Raw genomic sequence first — 11017 nt, forward strand, 5'->3', positions numbered from 1 at the left:
CCTTGCGGCGCGGTCATCTTGCTCTGTACGCGGGAGGCAGATGGGTTCGAATCCTCCATCGACCATCGTCGAAATGATTTTCCATGGTGTCCTATTTTAGTTCGAGGTAAATGCCGGAATGATATCTTTGTCAAAACTGCAGCGAGTTCTTTCCCACTCATCGCCCATGTAATTACACATATATCCATAGATAACACCCGCACACAGTAGTACACGAAGCCCACCCTCATGGGGTGTACCGGGGAAAGTAGCTCCAGAAATGGTGAGCTGAATATGTCCGCGGACACTCCCGGCACTAAAACCCATTAACTAAATTAACTGTAAGTTTGCAAATAATCTAGAAAAATCAGGAGGAAAGTAAATTTTAAGAAGGTGAAAACAAAGAAGATATGTTTAGCTAGATGTAAGGAGGCAGCCTAGATTGTATAAGTCTAGGAAATACTCAGAAGTCTGATTGATTAATTTTTCAATGACCTAGTCCAAGAAGGATTTGTGAGATACTAGCTTGAACCCGTCGCTGCAGGGTTAGTTTTTATACGATTGCAGCGGTAAAGCCATCTAGCGCAGATGAGTGGCAGCAAAAGAGACAAGGCACACCTAAACTAACAACAACAATCAACAACAGTTGATCGGTTTTATGGGCTTAGGATATTGTAGGGACTGGACCAGGGGTAGACTAGGGAGCGGTGGTAAGGGTACAGGGTTTTGGAAGTCAAGTAGAGATGCCTTAAAAATGATAGTGTTGAACTGTAGAAGTAAAGAAAAGAGTTAAGTAATTTAATAATTAATTATTTACCAGATGTTGTAATAGGATCTGATTCACGGCTGAGATGATATAATGGATGCAGAAATGTTCTCTCGGAACTGGTAAGTAATTTAATAGATTATTTATTTACCAGATGTTGTAATAGGATCTGATTCACAGCTGAGAAATGATATAATGGATGCAGAAATATTCTCTTGGAACTGGAATGTTTATTGTATAGATAGGATAGGAATGGAAGGAAGGGGAGTATTCATTTTGGTGAAAGAAGAATTTATAAGCTACGAAAAAATTAAAGATGACAAATATAAAATTCTATCTCTAAAGTTAATAGGCAACATGATTTTTTTTTGGAGTGTACAGACATGGAAAGGGAGGCGCAGGCGCTGATTCGGAATTATTTATAAGATAATCAGCTATGTGCGAAACGATCCGGAAAGGAACGGGTTAGTAGCGGGTCATCTCAGTTTACCAAATGTCAATTGGGAATGTAATGCGAACGACAGGAAGCATGACCAACAAATGGTAAATAAGTTAATATGGGAAGCACAGCTGATTCAGAAAAAGAAGGAACCAACCAGAGGGAAGAATATCCTGGAAGTGATGCTGGTAAAACCAGATGATACAAGGGAAGGTCTTAAAAGTAGGACTATTAGGCAGTACCATGTGGCTGATAAAACAGGCATGAAGGAGTTTTTAAAAAGTAACTATGATCGATGGAAAAAGGTAAACAAAAATGTAAGTAGATTGTTGGTTGGGTTTGAATCAATTGTTTAGGAATGTGAAAGCAGGTATGTATCTTTCAAGCTGGTAAGGTGGTACGGAATGGTAAAGACTATATTATAACAGAGAAGTAAAGAGACTAAGAAGAATGTGCAAGTTGGAAAGAAATAGAGATGGAAATAGTTGTGAAAGTAAGGAGAAATTTAAGGAACTTACTAGCGAATTGAATCTAGTAGAGAAGTCACTAAGGATAACATGATGGCAAGCATTGGAGGGATGATTGAGGATAAGGAACCAAATCCCTACCATTGGGGAAAGAGTGAAGGTTCACTGAAATAAGGAAATAGATGGTTTGAACCACAGATTTACAAAAGTGTACTTTTATTGAATTTGAAACTTGTAAAAAACGTAGTGAGTATCAATATTAAGTTTATAAAGGTCCTGAAAAACAATCATAAATAATTGATATGAAAAAAGCCGTAAAACTGTAGGTAAATTTTACATCACGTCATAAAAGGCGATTAACCAACATTTAAATAGAAGAACTAAGCCTTGAAAGTGAAGTGCAGTTCAGACTGTGATTTAATATTACAAAAATGCCATAAGAGGCGAACCAACATTTAGACGGCTTAACGCATAAATCATAAGTTACCAGCCACAATATAATAAGATTTAAAAGAATTACTAAGAATATGAAATGGGGCACTGCCCTAAGAAAGTACTAAAGTTTCCAAATTAGAGGCACAGGCTCTTAAATAAATTAAGATTCAGCAAAAAGGTGGTGGGGGGTCTCTTCTCGGCAGGGGAAGAGGTCTCGTCCTGGTGGCCCTCCTCCCGGCCTGGTGAACCAGGGCTTGCTGGTGATCCCGCTGCAGAGACGGCGTCTTCCTCCTCCTGGCTGGCAGCGGTGGCGTCAGTATGTGCGACATTCGACTGCGTTCCCTGTCCTGTGGGACGCTCGTCGATGTCTGCACCTCGACTGACACGCTAGCGGGCCGGTCCTGGATAGCGGCCTCCGAAAGCCAGGGGGCGTCCTTCTCCACTGCTGTGGTGCCGTCCGCCGTCCGGAGTGCTTTCCTGGATTGTGCCCGGGTGATAGGCCCTTCCTGGTAGGCCTTGTTCCGCGTCCACTTCGACCACATCACCGCTGGCCCGGGACCTCGGTCTGCGTCCGTCTGGCAGAGCCGAACCGCTCGGCCTGGGTCGCACAGTCGCGGCTCCGCGGGGTGGCGTCGTTGGTCTCCGGCTGGGTGGCTTGGACTAGGTCGGTGTTAACCGCCCTATGCCTTAGCCTCCTCGGCGTCTGGGTAATGGCCTCCGTGGTCTCCGTCTCGCCCCTCCTGCTGGGGGCGCCGCCGTTCGTCCCTGCATTGCCGTCCCTCCCTGGTAGTCGGACGACCTGAAACAGACTAGAGAGCTCGTTCTCCACGTCCCTCATCCGCTCCTGGTCGTGATAACTGATGATGAGGCGTCCTGGTAGAAAGCTCTCCATGTACATGGTCGTCGAGATCTTCTTGCCTCCTTGGAGAGGGCGCCGCATTCTGTCCAGGACTAGGTCCCGTTCAGAAGTTACAGGACGCCCCGGCCTGTAGTAGACGAGCAGCGCCTCGTACTCCGGTTCCGTGTAGGCAGAAGAAAAAGCCGTTAGGGGGGTCACACCCGTCCCTGTATGGCTCCGTCTCCACCTCGATCTCCGGCGGCTCCTGCTCCAGCTCCGGCTTTGGTGCCGGCGTCTCCGGCGCTGGTGGCACTCGGCTGAAGAGGTTTCGGACTAAGTGCCCGAACTCCATCGCACATTCTTCGGGCGCCCTCGTCTCCATCTGGCTGCCCTCGCCGTAGTCCGCCGTAGTCTTCTTGAAATAAATCTCCTGAAAGAGAAGGTGAGCACTGATAAGTGCTTCAGCTCAGACAAAAAGCTCTTTCGTAAGTACCAACAAGTGCATCTGCCTGACTAGTACTGGGAAAGTACAGATCGCCTGGCGAGGAGAGATGAGTCAGCGGGAAGAACGTACGTCCTCTCGCTGAGACTGCCAAACTCGTTTATGTTCTAGAACAACAAGTGTGTTGCTCAAGTGAAAGTATCTTTAAACTAAGTGTTAGAATCAGTGAACACAGAATTATAAAAGTATAGTATTGATGTGCTATAACAAGTGCCCATTATGAGAATATGCAAGTTGTGTTGATACACAGAAAGAGTGAAGGGTATTTATCTACACTGTATTTGACATGCCTAATAGAAGACGTTACACATGGAAGGATTTCGGAGATAATAACAGATACCAAATTGACTACATTCTAGTTAAGAGAAGGTATAAAAATCAGGTAACGTCATGCCATAGCTATCCTGGCTTAGATATCGACAGCGACCATGTCCCAGTATTAGCAAAATGTCGAATTAGGCTGAAGAAGTTTAGGAAACCAAGAAGCAAGAAATGGAATCTAGAAAAGTTAAATGATCCATTAACACAAGTAGCATTCGAAGAAAAGACAGACACGATCATGTACAACAACTGCAACGAAACAGATTGGGACGCTATCAAAGCTTCACTTACAACGGCAGCAGATGAAGTGCTAGGAAAAAAGACGCTTGAACCCAGGAAGAACTGGATGACTGAAGAAATACTAAATCTCATTCAGGAAAGAAACAAAGAACACCGAAAAAATACTCCAGAAGGAATGATAAACTATAAGAAACTAAAAAACTTAGTTACACAGAAGTGCCGAGAGGCGAAAGAAAGATGGATGGATGACATTTGTAAAAGCATAGAACATGATATGAAAATCGGAAATGTTGACAGAGCATACAATCAAGTAAAAAGAACACAATTCAAGGCTAAAATGAAATCCAGTGTAATAAAAGATACGGAAGGAAGTCTGTTAATAGAAGATGAGGAGGTAATGAAGAGATGGAAAGAGTGTTTGGAGGATCTATATAATGGAGAAGAAATTGGCAATGTAGATAAGTACATCATAAAACAAGACCAGGTTTCATAAGATGAACTAGGTCCTCCCATAGTGAGAAGTGAATTCGAAACAGCACTGCAACAGCTGAAAAAAGAACAAGGCTCCTGGACCAGACAAACTGCCTGCTGGACTGTGGAAAAACTCTGGAAAAAGGATGAAGGATGAACTCTTCAAAATCACCAGGTACTGCTATGAAAACGGAGATATGCCAGAGGATTTTGTAGAAAGCAAAGCAGTACCTACTTCTGCACAAAAAAGGAGCTTCAACAGAATGCTCCAATTACAGAATACTAAGTCTTGTTTCACATGCAGCAAAAATATTCACATGCATATTAAAAAACAGAATCAAAATGAAAATTGAGCAGAATCTAGATGATGATCAGTTTGGGTTCAGGAAAGGAGTAGGAACGAGAGAAGCTATTATAGCACTTAAAACCATCTTGGAGAGAAGACTGGAGCTTAACAGAAATACATATATAGCTTTTGTAGACCTGGAAAAAGCTTTTGACAATATTCAGTGGAAAAGACTGTTCAAAATTATGAAGGACATTCATTTGGACTGGAAAGACAGAAAAGCAATACTTAACGTCCACATTAATCAAAGAATAAACATCGAAAGTAAAGTATGCAAGGTGAGAATCAGGAAAGGAGTAAGATAGGAGTGTTCCTTATCATTTCTATTTAATCTGTACATTGAAGGGGCCATGAAAATTTTTAAATCCAAAACACCTGGCATTAAAATAAATGGAGCAACTGTACACTGTATTAGATTTGCCGACGATATTGCACTTCTGGCTGACAATGAGAAGAACATGCAGATGATGCTCAACAAATTAACATCCATCTTAAAAGATTTCCAACTTAACATTAATGTAAATAAAACTAATGTTATGGTTGTAAGCAAATCTAAAATGAAGCCAGAGGCACAGCTCAGAATTGGAAATATTTTAATAAAACAGGTGCACAAGTTCTGCTACTTAGGATCAGTTATTACCTATGACAACAGATGCACTGTGGAAATAAACAGAAGGATTTTCCTGTGTAAGAAAGCCTTTGAGGAGAAGAAGCAGCTCTTAACTAATAAATCCTTAAATACTGAACAAAAGAAATTATTTATCAAAACGTTCATTTGGAGTGTGCTGCTATACGGCTGTGAAGGATGGACTCTCTTGAAGGAGGACGTGAAACGACTAGAGGCAGTGGAAATGTGGCTATGGAGGAAGATGACAAGAACTAGCTGGATTGAGAAGAAAACTAATGAAGCAGTGCTTAGAGAAATAAACACCCAAAGACATTTAATAACAACGATAAAAAGGAGAAAAGCGTCCGTTTTCGGTCATATTCTCTGGCATAATAACTTCATAAAGAACTTGTTCGAAGGCAAGGTGATGGGAAAGAAAGGCAGAGGGAAACCACGGAAGAAGATCATTGAAGAGGTAGTTGAGATGATGGGATGCCAAGGTTATGGAGAAATGAAAAGGATCGCAGAGAGAAGAGATCAATGGTTGCAGCGACAAGGCGAAGCCTTTAGATAATGATGATGATGATGATAATGATGATGATGATGATGATGATGATGATGATGATATGCTTTGTATTTAATGTCCATCGGGCTGACTGCAAATGGTAGCTTGGTCTTTGCTTTTGTTTTTCCACTGTCTTTATTGTTGTTGGTTAATTGTGTAAATATGGAGTCTTCCAGCAGTATTTTTTGAGTGTATTTTATGTATATTTTGGTGTGTTGATAAGGTGCTCATGCACGGATATTTTTCAGAATATAGTTAGTTATTTTAGAATCAGTGGAGTTATTGATGAACCCAGGTGCATTTCCTACATATTTAGTCGTTTTCAGAAGGTTAGGTAAGGCCTGAAACAGACGTACCAGGACGCAGCTTTATGTACACGCCCTGGGAGAGAGAATTATCATGCTCTGTTAAAATTTGAGTGATCCATTCTGCTGAACTCTGGAGCCCATACTACGGACATTTCGCTTAATTTTTTATTAATTTATTCTATTTCAATGATTTTATTCATTTACTTTAGTTATCGATATTCATTTATTATTTCAAAAAATTATGTCTGGAAATATATTTTCTCTACATCTCTACCCTCATCTTTCTGAAAATATTCAACTTATACCAACGAATTACATAGCCACAAAGCAATATCACTTCTATTTGTACTATGAGCTAACTATGTTCAAGATTAGGTGTTTTCAAACCAGTGCATACTTCAGAAACCTTAGTGGAAGATAACTGCGTATCGGAAAACTGTGGTTATGTTCCTTCCACTAGCTCTTTATAAGTCATTGATTATTACAGTTACAAACTCAGTGTCAATCTGGTAGTAGAATAGTTGTACTATGAAAGAATTCTTTTCTCGCCCTTGAATAACAGTCATTTTCTCACCATGTGTTGTGTTGCATGCAGTAACATAGGAAACATAAAAAAAGGTAACAGGAAACTCTTGTTCTTTTTTCAGAGATCGCCTCAAAGTGTTGCAGTGAAATATATAGTTTCCGCAAGAATGATATATGCATTTCCTCCAAACCTGCCCCCTAATTTATCGATACTGATTCTACGAAGTGTTTGGAAGTTTGTGTGAAAGACTTGTAAGTTTATGTGAAAGACTTGTAAGTTTATGTGAAAGACTAAGTGAAATTAATTAATAAATCACTTTATATTTATTGTTGTCTTATTCTGTTACTTATTTCTCCTTGGTTTCTGATGTTGATCTCCAAGATTCTAAGAATTTACTATCGAATCTACAGAAAGTTTGGGAACTAATGTTGAGAAATTTCGAACTTGGTCATGGTAACCCCCGATGATGATTCAGGTGTAGATTTCCTCAGTTGATTTATATTTGTTGAAGTAAATGCTGGAATCGTTCCTTATTTTACCGCCCATGGTACTTCTCAATCCTATATCCAAGTAACCGCAGTTGTAGACTATGGAACTGACATTCACAGTTATAACATGCTTCAGACGATATAGGCCCTACAACAAAACACATGCGACGTCGAGATGTGTAATCCGTAGACCTTAAAATGAATCCAAAAACTTCTTCTTTTATATGTTGAATGATTTAAACAAGATCTACACAGTAAGTAGGAGATGTTGAAGTTCCATATTTCTGGAATATCGAACTAGAGCTCTGATTATGTCGTAAAATGAATGTAGGCTTATTTATATTAACCTATCTGCTACTTCACATGTCGAATACATTGAAACAGGCCCAATCCTAATTCCTGCGGACATCATACCTGCTCTCTTCATTCAGGCATTAGCATGCCTATCAGAAATCACGGGGTTTATCTAAATTCCTACTGCCTACTTTGAAGGCTTGTAGTGGGGACCGAGTAAATAAAGTTATGAATATTAACCCATGTCTGGAAGCGTACCGTTTCCCCTCTACAAGCAAAAGACCATGAGCTTAAATGTACCGCGTCCGCTCCGTCAATGAGCGTGGCGGATTACGTACGTTGTTGTTTCAGTGCTTCTGTGTCCACTTACAAGAACGGTTCGACGTGGCAACCACCTACGTCAATACAAATATTAGGCTATACCTGCGAAACATGTTCCGATACGTTCACTCACAAACACTTGCTAGTCAAGAAGCCACCGTTGTCGTAATCACGCAGTATTATTCTGACTCCACCGGGATCTCGTGGATCCGAATCTTCTGGGAAGTTTGTACAAATTCGGGGCTATGCCCTTGCTCCATTCACCATCCCTAAATTGTACCTAAAATGTGTGGAAAATTAATAAATAATAATAATAATACACTGGCAAAACAGCATTCCTTCTTTCTCTTCCCCACTTCCCTGACCAGGTCGAGCCTACCAGTACAGAATATGAATCATACAGAAAGGAAATCAGAGGGCGGCTTCTTTCATCAACAGTAAGTCGAAATCCAGCGCTGGCCGCCATGTTGAAACCGAGTGAAGAGGCAGACGCTAGATGAGGCATTACCAGGACATTCAGAAATTTAAAACGTGTTTCCACAGAACCTGATACAGTCAAGAACGCCATAAAAACGAGAATTTCCAAAACTCTCTAATGGGGTCGATCTGGTAAGAATGGGTGGGGGACGAAATTGGACCACAGAAGCAAAAGAAGCACGCAAGTATACATATTTGTTTCCCCTGTGGTTACCAATATTTCCAAAGCAATGACGCATGGTTTTCATGGGCTTAAACGTTTCCTTGAAGTCCAAAATATTTACTATCAAACCCTGAGAAAGTAACGAAATATTAAGTAGGTAGTCCATAATAACAAATGGAAATCAGTGTGTATTGATGTACTGAACTCTTAAGTGGCCTGTCAGCTTGAATTGAAGACCCACAAAACATGCCAGAAGACAAAGTTAAACAAACCCAAACCAAACCCCATGGCACTACAGCCCTTGAAGGGCCTTGGCCTACCAAGCAACCGCTGCTCAGCCGGAAAGCCTGCAGATTACGAGGTGTTGTGTGGTCAGCACGACGAATCCTCTCGGTCGTTATTCTTGGCTTTCGAGACCGGGGCTGCCATCTCAGCGTCAGATAGCTCCTCAGTTCTAATCACGAAGGCTGAGTCAGATAGCTCCTCAATTCTAATCACGTAGGCTGAGTGGACCTCGAACCAGCCCTCAGGTCCAGGTAAAAATCCCTGACCTTGCCGGGAATCGAACCCGGGGCCTCCGGGTAAGAGGCAGGCACGCTACCCCTATACCACGGGGCCGGCAAAGTTAAACAATGAAACATTAATTATTAAATACATCCCCGGTGAATTTGTCAACAACAAAACTCTAAAAAGAAATTAAAGTTAATCATTTGGAAGTGAGGCTTCTACAACAAAAATAAAAATGAATTTTAGGCTAACACCCACTCACACTTGAATTTAATTTAATAACTATTACCATTACGCTTGACAATATATAATTATCAAATGTAGAATGTTAAATTGATATGCATGTCCTCAATCAGCAAAATATTAAAGAAAAGAACGATGACTTTCCTAAAAATTCATTATAAAGAAAAGTTTTACTCGGTCTGGCTTGGTCGTTTGTATGACCGTCACACTTGTCTGCAGCTTTCTGAAAGAAATACGTGTGCTTCTAAACATCTCTTGCCATCCTAATTGTAAAGTACTGAGTGTGCGCTGAAGTAATACAAGTGTGTTAATAACATGGAAGTTTCAATTGAGCAATACCTATATGCTATAGGGAGGTGTCAGTACAGAGTGAAAGTAAAATACATACAAACGGTCAACAGCCCCTAAAATATTATGCAAATGGTGTTATCGTCAGTTGTGGTGTTGGTGCTATTGATGATCAGTGGTGTTGAATTAGACGCGCCCTGGATTGTCTTAAGAGGATATTGACAAGTTTAAGGAAGTTATGAAGGGAATATGTCAAGTGGAAGTATTAATGGGGCAAAATAAGGAATTCAAGGATTTGAAGATTTACTTAAAAACAGAACTAAGTGACATCAAGGAGAGCTTGTTTCAAAATAAGCTCAAGTTGGATGAAATGAAGAAAAGTTTTGGATGTAGAAGAAAGGGTAAGGAAGCTTGAACTATAGGAACTGACACGAGAGAAGGAAGAGGGAGAAATATAATAAAATAAGGACTGGCAGATTCGGATAAGAGGGATTTTAGTGGTATGTTGGACAAAGTAACTTCAGGGAGAAAGTGAAAGTTGAGTGTAGTGAGAGTGACATCGATAGTGCTTTTAGAATAGGGAAAAATATGGGAAGAAGACCAGTTAGTGTAAGTATTGCACCCTTGCCTACCGATAGTCAACATCTGCGTCTGGCTCTTGAATATGTCGACTCTTCTGTTCTCAGGGGTTACGGATTCTTCGGGTCACTTGTTGACATGAATCGGCGGATGGCATAAGGAAATCTAATTATTACTTGAAATAATATTCAAGAAGTGGGTTGAAATTTATAAACATACTAAGTCCAACAGATGTGAGGCATCAAATAAAATTGATTTGACATTAGTGAAACTGCTGACAGAATTTTGACTTAAATGTGGATAAAATGAGACCTCAGAAAAATTGGTTTTATTGTTATTGAGTTAACGTAAATTGCCATTGCCAGAATAGAATTCAATAATAATAATAATAAACCTGACAATTACTATGGGATTACAAGTAACGCCGTTGGTCGATTCACTTGGTCAGTGAAGATTTAGTTTCCGCAACCGGACTCCGAATTTCCTTTAACGAATGTTATCCACTGATTATAAAATACCATGTAGGATATCGTCAGCCACCGAATGGATCCTTGAGCGAACCGAAACAAACTCCGGTTATAATTGAACCGATTAGTTATACACAAAAAATGAATTTACTTCACAGGTTAACTTGCTCCTTGGCAAGGCATGGTGCTCCCAAATTCAATACTATCAAGCACTAATCTCTGTGTAAAAATACATGATCGCAGCATGTTGTGCCAAAATCAGATACCCAGAAATGAAGTTACTTTTTATAATTCATTATTTTAAATTATATAGAATCCTGTTCCACTGAACTGCAATATTTATAAAATAAAATAATTTCTTTAGTTTACATTTAAGTTAA

At 40.3% G+C, this 11017-nt stretch overlaps 1 protein-coding gene across 1 annotated transcript in view; it reads left to right on the forward strand.

Annotated features, from left to right (window-relative positions):
* Positions 1–7137, forward strand: part of LOC136877104 (uncharacterized) — a 168067-nt gene extending 160930 nt beyond the window's left edge. The window contains exon 9 of the mRNA XM_068225426.1: positions 6930–7137. The gene's annotated coding sequence lies outside the window, so the exon portion shown is untranslated. The remainder of the gene's footprint in view (positions 1–6929) is intronic.
* The last annotated feature ends 3880 nt before the right edge of the window (positions 7138–11017 follow it).

This window comes from Anabrus simplex, chromosome 1, assembly GCF_040414725.1.
Source record: "Anabrus simplex isolate iqAnaSimp1 chromosome 1, ASM4041472v1, whole genome shotgun sequence".
Taxonomy (NCBI): domain Eukaryota; kingdom Metazoa; phylum Arthropoda; class Insecta; order Orthoptera; family Tettigoniidae; genus Anabrus; species Anabrus simplex.